At 45.3% G+C, this 17,436-nt stretch overlaps 1 protein-coding gene across 2 annotated transcripts in view; it reads right to left on the reverse strand.

Annotated features, from left to right (window-relative positions):
- Positions 1–16,043, reverse strand: part of C7H1orf21 (chromosome 7 C1orf21 homolog) — a 129,412-nt gene extending 113,369 nt beyond the window's left edge. The window contains exon 1 of one of the 2 annotated variants that reach the window (XM_075507838.1): positions 15,871–16,043. The gene's annotated coding sequence lies outside the window, so the exon portion shown is untranslated. The remainder of the gene's footprint in view (positions 1–15,870) is intronic. The other variant, XM_075507837.1, reaches the window with a different exon arrangement.
- Positions 16,044–17,436: the final 1,393 nt, after the last annotated feature.

The raw sequence follows: 17,436 nt of genomic DNA on the forward strand, positions 1-17,436 counted from the left end.
TAATTTACTGTAAAAGTTAAATTTGGAGAAAAAAATAGTAGTCTGATTGGCTGTGCATAAGGTGAGGAGGCAGGAAACAGGGAAAAATGCTACTTGCAGACTTTGGGGGGAAAAAGTGCAATCTTAAAAAAAGTGACCAACTCTAAAAGTTTTCTACTGGCTTAAAAGAGACTAAAAATAAGGGTTTTTACCAAAACAAATCATTCAGTGTATTAACACGAAAATGAGTTTTCCCACTAGCAAGCATTCATACACCATAGTCACTGAGTAACAACACGCAAGGAGCAAATGCACTCACATACTGCTCAAAATTCACTCTTTCAATTAGACAGTCAGTCCCTTAACAGATGATAATTCACCATTCCTCAGAGACTGCAAACCTATCAGCACTTCTGTTAGCACTCATCTGAGAGGAAGACGAGAAAACACTGTAAAAGAAATAAAAGATAGGCCACCCCCCCTTGCAACCCAACAGAACAGTTGCTCCTTTTCATGAACGGGGAAAATACTTTGCAATTTCACTGAGCTTTTTACTCATTCATCCCCATGTGCCACGTAGAGGTCGTTTGCATTTTTATACCATTTCACATACAAGAAACCAAAGGACAAGTAGCACAGCACAGGCTCCACCTTTCCAGCCCTCTGCTCTTATATGCATGGCAGAAATAGGCCTTTTTTTCATTTTAATTTCACAGCAACCTTTCATTATATTCCTCTGCTTTCCAGAACTGCTGCTATCCAATAAACTCAGCTGGGGATGTACAGAAACAAATAAAGAGGCAATTCCTTCTCCAGGAAGCCTGCAGTCGAACCTCCGAGTCCCCCAAGCCATTCTATAAAGACACCCGCGCCCACACAAGCCTTCCTGACTTTAAAGATGGGCCAACAATGCAGAATTATTCTCAACAACTACATCAGGTCGGACTAAAGGTCCATTTCATCACACACCCAACAGAAACCAAAAGCAGATACCTGAGAAAGGGTGTAGGAATACAGATCAAGTACACAGCAAAACCACCATGTGACATTCTCTCCTACCCCAACCCAAGTACAGGGACAACTTTTTCCCCTTCGATTCAAGGTGTAACTGAAGTTGTACTAAACACAACGCAGCAAGTCAATATGGATCGATCATCACAGCACAGGATTGTCTGTCAGGCTCTCCTGCCTATTTCCCTGTTCCCCTCTCACCCTTGGTTGCTCGTCTCTACCTTGTGAGCTTTGGAAAGCCAACCTCCTTGCCGAACGTCACAACTGTACTTCCCAGAACAACACCTGATCTCATCCAGAGTTTCCTTGAGCCAACATAACGCAATTAGTAACGTGGCAAGGGAAAATTTAAGAAAAGCAAACCGAAATGGGAAATGGTGTTAGTGCTGGCGAGAGGAAGCTTCATAATAAAGAAATAATTTTGAGTTACAAGTAAAGTTAACCAAGGAACAAAGTTTTAGAAGTTTAAACTTTTAGCTTTTTATAGATTTACAAACTCTTTAAATTGTTAAATCAATAAAGAAGAGAGACCTATGATGAAACTTTTATGTTGCCTAGGACTTTGCAGATACTACCCACATGAACTTCCCCACTCAAAACCAGCGCTAAAGCACTTGACGCTCTTGGATACAAGGTCCTACTGCAGCAGGCACAGTGCCTTACCTCCATTACATCTGCTGGCCTACAAGATAGCTCCTGTTCTTTGGTGTCCCGCCAGACACACTGTGCCAACACAAGTGGCAACACGAAACGCCGCGGAAATTCATGCTGGTTTGGGTTTTGCAGGTCTGCTGCGCAACACAGGATAGTAAGGGTGGTGGACATAAAACAAATATAAACAAGCCTCTATCCTACAAAGCAGGCACGTTAGCAGGACCATTAACTGGTAAAGGTACTGAAATCCTGAGAGCCGACGTATTCCCACAGCCAGTATTTGCAGGGTCAGCCACTGCCCCCTCCTTCCTGACAGTATGTCAGTGCCACAATGAGCCTATGATTTCTTCCATCAAGCTCCATCCCCGGTTCAGCAAGTGAAGGTTTATCCATAAAACTTCATCCTCACCCTTAGTCCTCCCAAAAGACACACTCCTGATTAGCTATAGTTAATGAACCATGGTGACATTTATTTTAATCAAATACAGTATCTTTTTTTCTTGTTGCTTTTGCTTTGCCTTTTGTACACTTGTCTATTTGTCTGTCTTGCAATTTCAAATACCGGAGTACAAACCAGCATTGCTGAGAATCAAGGAACTAACATAAGTGATGATTATTTTGCCATAAAACCAGTTATCTGTGTGGTTTGTGGTAGAAAGAGAGAAGATTTGGGGAACAAACAACAAGTGCAGCCAGAGATCAGAAGAAATACTGCTCCTAAGTGGAACTGTAATATTTCCACCTGGAAAAGCTGACAGGAACGATCAGTATAGTGCATTAAGCAAAATCACTGCAGTTCACAACTGGAATATTTACAACCTTTTTGACCGATCTTTAATGTTTCAAAGTTGTAGAAAAACCCTAACTGGAGACCAAATTCTTTCCTTCCTCTTCTCCCTTGCCCATAGCTAGTGATACCATTCAGCAGGATTCAACCAGCGAATCTCCTGGCTGAATCCAGCCCAACTGTATCTCACCCATTAAAAGAGAAAGGTGCACAAAGAGCCAGGCACTACTCCATGCCTCCCACAAGAACATGGGGTGTCACTGGCATCGGGGTGTGACCAGCCCAAGACCTAGCTTTAGGATGTGGTGCCACCACCCCTGGTTACAGCCCACTGCTGGAGAGCAGGCTCTGTCCTTGTTGTTTTGACAGGCTCATTTCTTGCATTGCCGCCTCTAAAACCAAAAGCAACACAAAGGCCAGCATCCTGCATCGCAGCCTACAGAAAACTGCTCTGGCTTTCAGCCTGTCACTCTGAAAGCTTTTATTCATAATACACACCATATGAAGAACAGGAGAAGGAAGCATTTGATCATTTCTGCCCCCTTGACCACACACCTTGAGATAGTAATGCGAAGCATGTGTGTGCCCTTACACAATTTCCTTTTCAACAGCAAGTGCCTTTTGGTTTCGTTAGTCAGTGTCTCATTTTCTCCTGCCCACGTTTCCAGCCTCGTGCCATCAGCTGTTTAGCTCTTCACATTTCATCTCCTGCCCTCTACCTTGCCACCTCCTTCTTTACTACCTTTACGAACAGACATGCTATTCCCACTCTCCATACCATTTCTCACCTTATTGATACCAACTCTTGATGGTAATGACCCAGAAACAACATGCCCAGGCTCTGCTCCTACCCCAAAAATGAAGAGTTAGCCAACCCCACCTGCATAGTGCTGCTAAGGGAAAGCCCCTAACGATGCCCATGCAATACCTCCTTTGCTGGGCATCATGGTGGCCAACCATTACTCTGAACTTCTTTTTCAATATTAGTTTTCAGTCCATGCTAAACACAAGGTGCCTGCAGGCTCCAGTCTGTACGAGGTAGGTAGGGGCTGGGGGGGGGGGGGTGGGGAGCTGAGGCTAGGGGGACAACCAAAAGCCAGATGCACAGGGGAGCTGTACACCTAAAGAAGGCAATCAGAAAGCCTGAAATACATGTTTCCAGCTTACTTTGTCCTTTCACAGGTCTGTGATTATGGCTTTAATGGTAATGTAAAGCCACAAGAATCCTTCTTCTACGGCATTTAACAGTATTAAAAGCCATTGCGCCGCTAAACATTCAAAAGCTAAATCCTAGACTTACTAAGCTCAACAGCAAAATTCTCCACGGCTTCAGCAGTACCCAGTTTTGGCCCCTGGGTATTGAATGCAAGCGCACACAGGGACTAAACCTGATCTGCACTGATATTTACATAATTTCCCTATATGTAAACAAATTAACATAGCCACAATATTTGATTGTACTTCTGTCTTCCATGACCAATGAGTCAGAATTGCTTCTTTATAGTTATTAGCAAAACAAACCTGCAATCAATCAGCACTGTCTTCACCCTGCAGAAGCGGGGAGAGAACAGCTACAAAAGCCATCAGGAAATAGCAACAGACACCCCAGCCCCAGGACTGGACTGGGAGCATTTGTATTTGTCATAGACAGCAATAGGAAAAGCTCTTCTTCATAACTATGAACTTAAAAATAGTATTTTAAAAGCAAATCTGTTATGAGAACAGAATTAAGTTGATGTTCTACTGATGTTCAAGTTGATCAAGGGATTTAGAAAAATAAACCAGATTTCACTCTATTAAAAAAAAAAAAAGGAACAAAAAAACATTTCAAAGCTGAGAAAAGGGACCTGGTTTTATTTTTCTGATAACAAGGCACAGAACAAGATCAGAGACCTACCACACTGCGTGTCACAAAGCTACTGTCGCAGCTGCAAAGAGCCTGAATGAGCAACTCCAGTCACAGCAGCTCTATAGCCTCTCAGGAAAAAGAATTGTAGTCTCCCAGCTCCCACCCTGGTGCACCTTTTACTACATCATGCCATTTTTCTCCTATTCCAGCCATATCTGGAAGCATGTACATTTTTTCCTCCTTACCGCATGCTTTAAAGCTGATTTTCTGGTGCATGCTTGTTCTCCTTTATACTTTTTCCCCCAATATTCCCTAAAACTTTCCTTGCGGGCACTCATTTCATCCAAGCCTTTCTGGTATAGATCTATAACAAAGCAGCAAACAGGATAAAAACCAGGGGAATTGCAAAAGGCAGCTGCACACAGCACCAAGGTATACTCCTAAATTTCCAGGTAAGCACAACAAACACAGCAGCTTAGACTGCTGTACTTTTCATCGATTTTAAACTTTGTCCTAGAGTACCTCCGGTGACTAACCAAACGATTGAGCCTACTAGACATGCTGGCTAATGACCAGGTGGAAATGATGAACTAGAGACTGGTAAGTCAGCTCACAATCCCTAGCACCAAGAGGCATACATTACCTTAAGGGTGAAAGTCACTCCCATCTTCTGTTTTCCATCTCTTCTTTGACATTCAAATCAAGATACAAAACCAGTCATGCAGTCTGACGATACAGAAAGGTCCCTGTGTCTCCTCCAACGCTGTTTTTTTTCCCCTCAGCGCTGAGACCAAATCAGCATTCCCACAGACAGCACCCCAGCTCAGCTCGCACTTTGAAGAGACTTTACAGATACTGAGCCTAACCCATAGAGTTTGACTTTATTGGCACAGAAGCAGCAGACCATGAAGCTCACACACTACTTTTTTTTTATTATTATTTTACACCCAACCACCCTCAGCATTTTCAAAGCAATGAAACTGTTTCAATACAAAACACATTTCAGGCACGTTCATGAGATGTTGCAGGAGTTGGCAGCAGGTAAAGAGAAAAAATGGAAGATTATAGGTAGGGAAGAGAGGAATGGGAAATTGAAAGGCTGGAAAAGCACAGAGGTCACCCATTTACTCAAGAGAATCTGTCAGCAAACAGGACAGTGCGCTTGATCAGGTAACAACCATCAAAGCGAAACCAGGAAGTCTTCAGGGCCACCTCCATTCTTACTTGTGGCTTTTATTCCTGAGGATATTCAGACACAACCAAGATCAAAAGTGGAGCTGATCTCACACGCTCAGAAAATCCACAGCAGATTTTTTTCGGATAGTTTCCTTGGCATGGTTAATTCACCTGGGATCTTCCATCCCACCACTGCCTCTCACAAGCACCGCATTAAAACTTACCTCCTGCTTGTGAGAGATGACATCTCGGGAAGTGGCTAACACTGCCTATGGCCAACAACAGCCTGTTACGTGCTTTTTCAAAGCATATGTGAATGCAAAAAAAGCCCCAGAAAAGAGAGTTGTTCCTTCTGCATTTGGCTTAAGGCAAAAAAATACAGGAACACAACAATTATCCTGGTATTTGCCCTCCACTAAAAAGAAAAAGGCTGTGATGGCAAGAAACAGCAAGTGGGTTCTTCCTGTGCTTTCCCAGGACAGCAGTAGCTCTTGGGAAGGCACAGTGGAAGAGATGGGAGGAGGTATTGCCATTAGGATGCTGTTCTCCATCACAATCCTTTGACATTGGTAGGATCATTCATATATCTGAAATCAAGTGCTTTATTTCAAAATCAGGCATTTAGACTGGTGTTTTTTTGCACCTTGGGGTATCTTTTGGAGGGAAGGCAGGAGGGGAAAGCCAGCAGTAAAACAACTACTTGCCTTATTTCTCATTAATCATAACAACCGGAGCAAAGAAATTCCTCCTCGTGTACTGCAAGCCAACATAAGCCCCAGAAAAACAAGAGTCCTCGACCTGTAGTGCTTAATGAACATTCTCAGTGAACTTCACCTTCTTCTCTGTAGTCTCCCCTGGTCCCATGCTGCTGTCCAACCTGTTCTGCCTACAAAGGAAGGCGAGGGCAGGGCCTGCAAGTGTTTGGACCAATTTTTCACCCAGCAGCAACAGCACTATATGCTGATTCTGCCACATTTACTATTACTTCAACCTCAGCACCCTTAGAGGACCAAACCCCGCAGGCTTTGCACAGCCAATCTTCCCTGACTCAACAGGAATGCCATCCAAATCTCAATGCTGGCGCGCACTGTGCGTCTATCTGCAAGAACAGGATCTCTGCTCACAGCCTCACACAGACCGCCTGGCCAGCAGTCAGAAGTATGGGGGAGGAAAGGCTACGTGTTTGTTTACACCCTCCGCAGCTGATGGGTGGGAAGGGAGCTGGGAGGGACTGAGTAGGCAAAGACGGGGCGCACATCCTTAACTACCACTTTCAGAGCAGCTGAATCAGCGCTGGGTGGATAGCTTTTTACTGCTGACACAGACCTGCAATAAATCACTACCTTTCTGGAGCAACAAGGAAGTTGCAGGGGTGACTGAGTCATCCTCCATCCTGACGCCATTCTAGGAGCCGAGCCACGTACGTCCCCCGGCTTTGGGCTGTGCCCATGGCCCAAAAATAGCTTTTAAGCCAAATCCTGCAGTCATCATTCAAAGCTGAAACACTTTATTTACACTCAGCAAGAATTCATGTATGTTTTTGACACTGCTAAGAGTAGCCAGTGCTTAAATTATTTGCTTAACAAAGGAGTCTATTTAACTACAAGAGTTACACTAAGTATGCAGTGTTTTCTGACCCACATAGAAGCTAATAATTTGCATTTTATGGAACCACTTTGCATAGACAACCCATCTTAATGGCCAACAACACGCTGTACAAAAATTAATAATTGAAAAGCAGTCGTCAGCAGTGTTATTTGTGTTACAGGTAACTCACAAACCTCGTTAAATTGTAGTATTAAATTCCTAACGACCTTCTGGAAAGCTGTTCACTTCAAGAGTCTTTTTTAAGGCATGGGCTCACAGAACGCCAAGCAATTATGGAGGAAGTACATGGCAGCTACCCAGAGTCTGTGGGAGAGGCCAGGCAAAAACCCCTGTCACAAAGATGTCAGCCTGATCCCCCTTTGGCTGAAGAAGTGGCTTTGACTTCATGAACCTCCCCTCTCTCCAGCCAGTCACTTGACCAGGCTTCTCTCACAAATTTCTGCCTTAATGCCAGATTAATCCTACTTCATCGAGTCCCCACACATCTAAGAAGTTCCAGCTTTTTTTCTCTCAAATCATTGGCTTTTAAACTATTTCTGTTGCAGCACCCAAGCATTTGCTGTGGATGAAAAAAGGCTCAGAGACTAGCACAGAAGTGTAAAGGCAAACAAAAATTGCATCACAAAGCCTGGGATTTTCATAGTCTTGGGGAAATTAGGTCCCCTGAATCCCACTGCAACTCAGTGAAGAGTCAAGTGCATAATTTTCCATTATGCTTGTAAAAATCCCAAATAAATGTACAACTAAACGTAGCTTCACAAGGCTGAGCATTTATTATTCTCCTAAATGCTGTTCCTAAGCCTGAGGCCTCCTACTCCATGATTTATTTTTTTTTTTTTAGGAAATAGTCTCACTCTTGCCAAAATGTCAAAGATGCAGAATGCTAGTTATAGGAAAATCCACCTCAAAGTCAGCTCCTGTCGTTGGGGAAGAACAACAAACAAACCCTATATTCTGAGCTGACAATTATCATGATCTGCCCATTAGTGGTGTGTCACTCTTCGCCGGTCTGCCACGCTGATGGAGTCTGTCTGTTTGTGTTGGGGATGACAGTCACTCCTCGCTGCTGACGTCTTTGCTCAGGGCTGTGCCGCGGTCTCCGGTACACAATCTGCTCCAGAACATGCAGACTGGCTGTTGCCATTTCAAAAGCTTTCCTGGCATATTTCTGCAGACTGAAACAGGAAGATTTTGGGCAGCCAGGGGCTGATTTATCTGTAGATGAATGCCTGCGGGTGTAATTTGCACGGCTCTTCCAAACAAAACATTTTCACTGCGATAGCAAAGGCAAACTCCCTCAAACCCAATTTGTTTGGTGGTTAATTACTATCCTCCGCTGCAACGTTTGAGACAAAAGAAAGAAGCGCTCCCCGCCTCCCACAAGCATCAAGACTTCTTAATCTCAAAGATACACCTTATCCGACATGACCAAAGCAGAATGGATACAGCTTCCTTTTTTTTTAAAAAAAAACAGAGGAAAAGCAACAGAAATTATCTCAGAAGCTTGTTCATTGGGACGTTTTGATTTTCATTTCAGTAGCACTGGCCAGACACTTTTAAATGATAGGCTCCCACACCTGAAAACTAGGTAGTAATTTAAAAACATAAATCATAAGAAAAAACAACTATGTTAATAAGAACTTTGAGTGGTAAAAATAACAGAGACAGTATTAGAAAACCCTGGTTGGCTTTTCTTTCACCCACTAATAAACCAAGTCCCTGAAGTACCCGTACGAGTTTCTCTCCTCTATGCATTTCTGTGGTAGGTGAAAGGGGGAGCCGCCAGATCTGCTCCCCTGGATTCAGCCCAGCTTATTCAGCAGCTTTGGTTCTGCTATTTCAGATTCCTGCAAAAATAAAGGCTCAGAAGAGAAAGCTGAGCCTCTGGGCATCCACCAGACCACAGCTACTGTGTGCACGTAGCAAGCACAACTGCACTGGAAGAAAAGGAACAGTACTCTATCCTTCAGCATCACATGGCTGACCACGCTCAGCAGCCCAAACCACATCTTTAAACATCCTACTTCAGAGAATACCCTGCTGCTGAAGGCGGCTTCCTAGTGACGGAGTGCTGCGTAAATCCATCTGCAACAAAAGACCAAACTCCTGCACATTTTGTTGGTACATTTATTGCACATCAGCTGCATTCCCTTTAAGATGCAACTGAGATGAGCAGGCCTGTAGACAAAATTAAGACAGGATCCAAACTGGGTATTGCTAGAAGAGAGAAACATCCTAAGTCACCCCTCAAAGTTAAAGCTGAAATGGGCTTACAGCCCATTACCAGCCCTTAAAAAGACAGCATTTGTTTTGTTTTACCAGCCAATTCTTTCCTCAGACTGTTTTCTAGTGGAGATGGGCAAGTATTCGATATTCAAAACTTCATTGAATAGTAATTGAAAAGGAATTCTCCAAATAGAAAGGCAAACTTCAACAAGCCCATTTCCCCGGGAATGGCACACCAACATCGGCATGTCATCTAGAAACCTGCAAAGTTCACAGAAAATGCTGCTGCCACCATAAGAAAGGGAAGGAGAGCAATTTGTTCCTTCCTCTGTGTCTTCCTGCTAAAACAATCTCCCCACCCAATATCCTAAATTGCACAGGCTCCGCAAATCTAATTTGCCATGACTCTAAAACACAGAGGTCTGTCTGCCAAACTTGCATAATCACATTGAAGTTGTTTTGCTTTTATTAATAAAAACTTGGGATGGGATGAGATAAAAATCCTAAGGAGAAAAGTCTAAAAGGTAAGGCCCTCCCCCTCACCGAATAAAGAGCTATCTTTGTGTGGATAAACTCCTCTATTGGGCAACTTGGATAAACTTTTCCTTGTTTATTATAAAAGCCCAAGTTCACCAAGGTCCTTTTATGTCCTGACGTATGAAATTATTCCAGCTACATATCATTTCACGGACTCAAAGGGGTGAGGCTATGGTATTTATAGATATGTTCAGGGCTAGAATTTTGATTAGCAACAACATAGTTACAGCCTCAACGCCTAACACACACTTTTGGTAAAATGCCCACCTGTATATATAGATCCTGGAAAATTTTTCCTATTAAATACATATTTCAAGTGAACTTGCTTTTTATCTTTTTCCAAACTTGATGGATAAAGTCTATTACTTTCTGTTTAGAGATACAGAGACAGAAGAAAAACAAACTGAGGCCACTTCCATAGTAAGAGGAAAGACCCTGATGTGATCCTGATGCTTTCAGACATGTTTGCTGGTTTGGGGTTTTTTTATTAGCAATAGCACTCCACTCTCAAAAATGGGGTCTCAGTTTTCCTAAGCACATGCCACATATTAAAAGATGAATCTCTGCAAACAAAACACAAACAGATAGACAGTGGTCCACAAAAGAGAAAGAATGGTTTTCCCTGATTCAGATAACAAATTAAGAGCTCATAATGGTTTAAAAATCTGTTTCTCCAAACCTCTAATTCAGAGCCCTGCCTAAAGGCTGCTCAGGATTGGACTAATACTCCAGTTAAATCACTTGGCATTGGCATCGGCATCTCTTCACTCCAGAATTACCTTCCTTTGAAGCAAGCGACAGCAGACATGCAGGCAAGGGATGCTGTTGGATTAATACTCTGTTGCAGAGATCTTATCCATATGCATGTATTGTTGCTGTGTATAGCATCATTATGTAAGTTTCTCTATTTTTAAAACAAACAGAAAATGTTTGTCTGGTCACTCTCTACTATTATCCCACCCATAAACTAGTAAGCTGAAATTCCACCCACTTTAATCATAAGTTTTACAGGCTTAAGGGTGGAATAACAGTAGAAATGGCAAGATGAAGATTTTCTGTTTGCTTTAAAAATGTGAAAATTTTACCCATTTTTATCAATAGGATTTCAGAAGCTACCATAATAATAAATAAATTACCAACCTTTGGAGGGCTTCTTTTAATACACCAAATGTAACTGCCATTACCACCAGTACCAAAGTCTAGCACAACGAACTCTGCAACCCAGATAGCCCCTGTAACCCAGACAGACTCCTGGACCACCAGTACAAAAGCAATTACTGTAGGTCAATTCACAGTCAAAAGATCCTGCTTCCCTGCCACATGAAGGAAAAGTGGAATTTAAAACACAGCTTTTTAACACCCACCTATTCCCAAAATGGTCCAGGATGACATGTCGAAAGCTATCCTAAAGAACAATTCAGGGACCAACACATTGTTTTTATTGCATGACGCTGCACTTATTAGAATCTGTATTTCTTAACTTCAAGCTCTTTAATACAGTTTTTCAATTCTGTTCCCTGCATCCTTCCATATCGCCTGAAATGTTGCACCAGATACCTTGCAAAGATTTACTTTGGCAAGAACTTCAAACAACACTGCTGAAGTCACTCCTTGGCATACGGCAACTCTTTTGTCGTCCGAGTTGTTCTGAATCAAGACTTACTTCAATCTATGTACAGGATGTATAGGTGCAGAAATCACATCACTTCTTGTATTTGAACATTTTTTTTCATGCAATCACCTAAATGCTACAGCTGTAACGGTACATATCTATGAAAGGTGACTGTAAATGGGGCTGGGAGTATACCTTACTGCAAACATATAGCAGTTATCTTTATATACATTCTAAGACTTGTTAACATCCCCATACATAGTACTTTTCCATGTAAAAATCTAAAAAGGAAGATATTCTTCCAGAATTCAGATAAAAATCACAGGGCAGGCACTTCAAATAGCAAGCCATAAAACAAATAAAACAAAATCCTTTTCAGAGTGCACAATTATACCAGAAATTCACCAACACAGGATGTTGTGAACACTAATGCCATAAAGGTTTTCAAAACAAATTAGACATTTTTCAGAGAAGACAATCCATCAGCAGCTATTAAACACAACAGCCTCAATGGAACAACTGCCAGCCCAAAGATTTCCTAGAGCAATGACTGCTAGAAGGGTTCACCAGGAGGAGAACTCTGTAGTTACAGTTTTCCTATGCACCTCTAAGTGGCCCCATCAGTAAAGATACTGAGCTAGACAGATCTCTAGTCTGACCAAGAATCACTGCTCTTATTCAGTCCACAAAATTGAAGACGACAAGATACCAACCTGTTAATAAATCGGAGCTAAAGTAGACTAGTACCAGTAAAAAAAAAAAGTCTTAAAATTACTGATTGCATATCACATTCCACACCACTTCCTCTCTGAACGTCCTACAAGAATACAGCCTGAACAATATCATCTATTTCCAAAAGTACCTCTTTAGATTCCAGTATACCTAAAACGTGCTTGTGTCACAAATATGTTATACAGCACAAAGATGAGCCAGTAGCATACTGACAGATATTTGCAAGTGCCTGTGAAATCCCTTTGCAATTAGATGCCTGCTTATACAGAATTAAACAAGCAGCAAGGAAATAAGTAACAATAATATTAAAAAAAAGCCCTTTCTGGAGTATTTTTGCACGTGTATCCAAAACATAGTGCTGTTCCATCATCTTCTGCTGAAGGATGGAAAAGCAGCATCCTAGAGGGTACCTTACCTTTCCCTGAATGAGAGGAAGGTTGGAAGGGTTCAGGCTCCACACCGATACGAAGGCCTCCAGAACAGTGACTGCCCGGATTGAGTTATTTCCCCTTTCCCTCAACCACTTGACACCATTGCATACCGTAATAACGGTGGGCATATTTCACAGTACGGTATTTTTAGAGCGAGGTCCTCTTGTACAGCACCAGAGCCCACGCGAGATCACTGCGCTGCAACCGCAGACCAAGGTCTGAACGACGCACTGCGTGCACAGACGCACAGGAGAGGTCCCTGCCATAACGCAGATAAACGTCTCCCTCTACTCCCTCTGCTCCAGCTACTTCTCCCATATCCCAGGTTCCACCTTCCCCTTTCTATATTGGCTCTTGTCTCTCCCAGCAGGGTGTCACCTCTGATACACCAGCGATGCCTGCACTGACCTTTGCCATGCAGCATGCACATCATTGCCTGCTCTCTGCACAGATTCAGGGAGACAAGCTTTAAAAAAAATCTCTCCTGCAGCAACGCTGCTTCCACGACAACAAGAAGAAATAGCCAACTAATAAGGGACTGGTTGAGGGGCTACCAGCTTCAGCAAATGTGTTTGGAATTATATATTTTCTTAATTTTATTTTAAAAAGCTTCCAGTTGAGCATTGGTCATCTTCCTAGACCCAACACCTGTGCTGCAATAAGCACAGAGCCTGCACAACACCCCAGGTACGATCGGACTGTGCACAAAGACGTTTGCCGAGGCCTTTGCTTGTCAACTAAATGAAGCTGAAAGTAAGTTTGCCCATGCACGCGGGCAGCACCTAACGCACCGCAGAAGCTCCTGGAGTACAAACAATCAATAGTAAGTGCATTGTAATCCCGAGAAGTTTACCAAAAATTTATTTACTACTATTTATTTACTGTGTCCACTCGTTGTGTTTTTGTCCAATACTTGCAATACCCTACCTGCAGCACATCTCTCAGATATAAACAGTCACCCTAATCCACGTTGTTATATATAACATTTGTTTACCCAAAGTTGAATGATCATTTCAACCTTTGTTAATCTGATTGCATAACAAACTCCAGCAGCCTTAAATAACCAAGCTGCTCTCTCCAGCACGGATTAGTTGAAATCACTCATTTCAGTACCCTCCTTCTTTTAAAAAACAAAATGAAATAGATAATGGAGAAAGAAGAAAATAAAAGCGCCTGGCCGCTGCTTTCACAGCTGACTACCGTACAAGACATATCGTGGCATGTAGATGCAGCATAACAACTTCACACCTGGTGCAGGCTGCAAGCGCAAGGTAAAGTGAAATGTTTTCAACTGCTGAACAATATTGCGCAATTAAAGCACATTCTGCTAGATCTTATTCACAGCTCCAGTGCAGGCTATTAAACAAACTATACAGCGTGGATTTTCAAAACAAGTAATTGCATGTATATAAACGAAGGCCATAATTTACATGGCAGATCCCATAAAAGCTTATCTACTGCATGACGTCACACCCATAAATTACAACTTAAAGGACTAGTGCCAAACTGCTCCTGCCCTCCCGCCCCAAAACGAACATGATTAATATCAAACGCTGCTCATCCATGCCTGCGCCTCTTCGAAATAAACACACACGAAGTACCTCCTGAGACAGAGTAGTATTTAAAGATTTTCAGACAATGAGAAGATTTATAATTATTATTGTATTACATCATCACAAAGTCTTAAACAAATCAAGCTGTCTCAATATACAATGCTTAAGATAATACAAGGTTAAACAACATCAAGCAGTATCAGTGCACTCCACTTGCACCAAAGGGCAAATACCTCCAGCCCCCATACACGGGAGATCTTCAGAAACACATAGCCTTACGGCTATTATCAAACAGCAAGTTAGAAAGCAAAACCAGAACACACATATTTCTCTGAACAGACTCAGGACCAGAATTTTTCCATTGACATCCAACCAACCAACCAAGACATGGGGAAGGTGAAGGGCAGGCAAACAGGAAACCAAATACAGTGAGGAACATATTTTGGCATCTCTCAGTTTTAGTTCACCAGCCCATGATCGGCTCATGAGAAATCAAGGTACAGTATCGGGGGCTAATACGAAACCACCTATTGATTGCAGCCGGCTTTCTACAGCACGCAACAAAATTCATCCTCTTGACTGATACCCATGGTGGCAGCCTCATCGCAGAAGTTACAGCCAAGACAGGCATCAGCAAACGACTGTCTAACCAACACACATATGAATACCTTTGTAAGGGAAAGCAAGCTAAGTATCTCTGCTCCAAGCACAAATATCTGCTGCTCTGAGTCCGCAGTACCCACAAATCTGTAACCATTATTCCAGTGCCCCTACGGGAACTACCTACACAGCAGGCCCTGCACTAGGGAAGAAAGAGGCTCCACTGAGTCTGTCCACGCCAGCTGGGTCTGTGCCATCTCCATCATGCTCAGCCCGCACTGAATTCACCATTTCTGTGTGTTATTACGAATCTGACATCACATCAGTGCAAGCACAGTCTGACATCTACAGTTAACTCGGTGATGGTGTAAGTGCCGCCTGGCTTACAAGCATTTCGTGTTGCAATACGCTTGCTGCTGAACCCTTAAAAGAGAAGAAAGATATATGTATATATACATATTTAAAATCTGCTACAGGACGCCTTGCAGTGACTTGTTTCTTCTCCATGAGGCCAGCAGACCTGCAGCGAGGGAAATGCAGCAAGAGACCCCCCTGCCTCACTCCACTTTTGAGCCGCGGCAACGCCAGCACCCCCCAAAGCAAACAGATGCCGTTCAAACCCCGGTTCGCCTGCCCGGATGGGAAAGCCTTGCCCACCCTGCAGCCATTTCGTCTCCAAGCCGCGACCTCCCCGGTCCCCCCCCAGTCCCAGGGTCTCGCAGCACTTGGCGAACTGCGGAGGAAGGCGCCCGTCCCCTTACAAAGCCCGGCGGAGTCATGAATAAAACATCGCCCGGGGGAGGGGGGTGAGGGAGGTCGGGATACGGAGAAATAAGGGAATAAAAAGGCTGCGCGGCGGCCGGGGGACGCGGCCGCGGGCACGGCCCCGCGGGGGGCGGGGGGGGGGGGGGGGGGCCGGATCCCGGCCCGGAGCGGGGGCGTCGCCCGGCCCCGGCCCCGGCCCCGGCCCCGGCCCCGGCCTCGGCCCCGGCCCCGGCCCGCCCGCCGCCAGCCCAGGCCCGGGCCTCCGCGGGGGAATCGGCGCCCCCCGGCCCCCCGCCAGCGGCTGCCCCCCCCTCGCCGCCCGCCCCCGCCGGCACCCGGGGAACGCTCACCTCAGGAGTCGCTGCTCGAAGCGGCTCCCCCGCTGCGGAGAGCCGCCGGCAGACGCCGGGCGCGGCTCGGGGCCCGGGCTGGAGAGGACGGGGAGGTGCGAGGGACCGGGCGGCTCCAACTAAGTGTGCGAGCGCGGCGGCGGCAGCGGCGGCGGAGGCAGCCGGGCGCGGAGCAGCCTCTTCGGGGAGCCGGGGCGGGCCGAGGCGGGGAAGGGGCGGTGCGGAGCGGGGGTGCGCCCGGCCGTCACGGCGGGGAGGCGGGGAGAGGCCGCGGAGGAGGAGCCCCCGCGCACCGCCTGCCCCTCCCGCCGCTTCGTCTGGGGGGGCTGAGGGGCTCGAGGGGCGGCTCCCCCGTCGCTTCTCCTGGATCAGGGACGGAGCGGCTCCTAACGGCCGCCCTGGGCGGGGGCCGGGGCCTGAGCGGCGGCGGCGTCCCCTGCCCGCTGCGGGCCCCGCTCCAACCCTTCCTGCTGGGCTGCGAGGAGCCGGGGTGATGTTACCTCAGGCGGCGGCGTTGCCTCCCTCAGCCGGCGGCCGGTGCTGGGGTCCGCTTCCCGGCCGCCGCCTCGCACCAGCCCGCCTGCGCTCCCCGGCTGGAGGGGCCAGGCGACCCCATGTCACCTGCAGCCTCGGGGCCGGTGGGAGGCGGAGGGGCTGGCGCAGGGGACGGAGGACACAGGCCTTTTTTGACAGGGCAGGTGCAAAATTGGTTAGGATACTGAAGAAGACGTTTAAAAATAAGAGTGTGTCCTTAATTAAAATGAAGGGTCTCATAACTGCCCATGAAACGGTTGTAAGTTAGTATTAAAAATGTGCCCTTTCGAATGCTTTGTTTCAAACACAACTAAGGGGCAAGGATAACTTTGTGTCATTTTTATAGTCATTTTGGAAATCCTTAAAAAAATTTCCCACTGGCCAATTTGTCCTTTTCCATTGACTGTTAGGAATGAAGTCACAGTGATTATCAGCGCTGTGCTTCTCAATTACTTCACCGAAATCTTGTTTGTGCGCGGGGGTGGAAAACGTGCAGGGATAGGACTTTGTCACGTCAAGCTGTCATTAATATGCTGTCTCGTTTTATGTGCAGTCTTTCTGCTAGCAGTTCAGTACCCTGAAAGGGTGACAGTGCAAGGACATTCTCACTCCCGCTCCTAAAAGCCTGCACCCACCTCGGTGGGGTGGACTGGCTTTTCCTTAGGGAGAAGGAAGGCTCAGCACCCGCTGGAGAGCACCTCAAGCATCCACGGTCCACAATATCTCAGGGCAGGAGTCTGAGTACATTGAGGTGGGAGAACACCAGGCATCTAGGTAAGGTCAGAGATGCAAAAATACAGACCCCTGTGCCTTTGGTGTCCTTCTTCCACTCAGCAATGGGACAACAGAGTGGTTCTCCACCTTATCGTGGAGGGTGTTTTCCCAAGAACACAATGCAGCTTTATTGCTGCATTATAGAACACAATAAAGCTTTATCAGCTTTATTGCAGCATGTGCCCAAATTTTCACAGGCAAAACTGTGTTTTTGTATTCACAGAGGCGTGGTTTTTCATGAAAATGACTGCTGACTGA

This window comes from Mycteria americana, chromosome 7, assembly GCF_035582795.1.
Source record: "Mycteria americana isolate JAX WOST 10 ecotype Jacksonville Zoo and Gardens chromosome 7, USCA_MyAme_1.0, whole genome shotgun sequence".
Lineage (NCBI taxonomy): Eukaryota > Metazoa > Chordata > Aves > Ciconiiformes > Ciconiidae > Mycteria > Mycteria americana.